We start from the raw sequence: 1,417 nt of genomic DNA, 5'->3' as shown, positions 1-1,417 counted from the left end.
AAAAGTAACTTTCGTTATCATGGAATTATAACAAAACCTGCCAATTCAATATAAATGGAAAAAAAATATTATATGGAATTGAACGAAAATGAAAATTTGCTTGATAATTCAACTACGCTTGTTGGAGAACAATAAAAACACTACACTCAACAAGCCACCAATAAAACTCAACTGCCTAACCTATAACCAAAGTCTCTTTTTAATTTGTTTTTTAAAAAAAGCGCTTGACAAACTTGCCCCGCTTGCCGAAGTTGCCCCGATCTCCCCTAATAATGTAATAATATTTTAAATATATTTACAAATATAAATATAAAAAGATAAGACTTTTATTCACTTTGGTATAAAGTAAGTCGAAGTTTAAAGTGTAAAAAAAAACCCCGACTTTGAGTTAAAGTTTCGAATTAACGAGTTTAATACTCGATATTTTTCTATGACCGTAGATTTCCCGTTATAGTACAGTTTTTCAAGAATCTGTTAACTGAATGATTACAAAATTGTTTACAGTTTATGGTACTTTTAGGTGCGTTATCAAGAAGCCTCCTCCTGTTCCTATCAGAATGCCGGTAACATACTGTATCAGTAAAAGGATGTCGAAGCGAGATTATAATGGCGTGGTGTTACCTTGGGCATGGAGTTATGGTGTTTGTTTATTAATTGTTTGTATTCACATGGAATATAAGTAAAAATGAAGATCAGAGACATGTCAAAAGGTAAAGGATATACAAGAAAATAGGTTCAAATTGGAAGTAACTACGATTTCGACTTAACAAGACCGTATTACACGGAAACCCTATGTAGCGTGATCGGAACCTGTAGATAGCTTCGATTTTACTGTAGTTTTTTTCATATTTTATACTTAAAACAACAGTTTTGATTATATCAATAGAAATATTATTACTACCGATGAAAAGGAATATACCAAAAATCACTAGATTAGAAAAATCTTATCATTTAAATTTGATCATAAATTGAAACGACTTGAAAATAAAGTTAAACTTCTATATAAAAATAGCTGTATACAAAATAAGAAAAGTGAACTGGAATACATCAAGTTGAATGTAAAGCCTATAAATTCTCAAGATGGTGATCAAAAAAGATAGTTTTTATTTCTCTAAAGATTACGATAGCTTTATCTATCGACAAGAATTATCGACGAATAAATACCAAACACAGCATTTTTTTTCCTAAAGCAACAAGATAAAATATGATATCAATAAATACTGTATATAAAATGTATTTTTAATTTTACTTAAACTTATTTAGAATTTTTAACTAAAATTAATAAATATTTATAGACTTTAACTATAAAATGTATTAAAATTTAATTAAAATTTATGAAACTTTTTTTATTTTTTGTAATTGATTTCCTATACAGCAAAATTTCTAATTCTTTTAAGCTTTATATAAATATCAAAAC

Source organism: Centruroides sculpturatus, unplaced genomic scaffold, assembly GCF_000671375.1.
Source record: "Centruroides sculpturatus isolate CEXI.00-Female unplaced genomic scaffold, Cexi_2.0 scaffold177, whole genome shotgun sequence".
NCBI classification, from domain to species: Eukaryota; Metazoa; Arthropoda; class Arachnida; order Scorpiones; family Buthidae; genus Centruroides; species Centruroides sculpturatus.
This window is presented reverse-complemented; position numbering follows the sequence as displayed.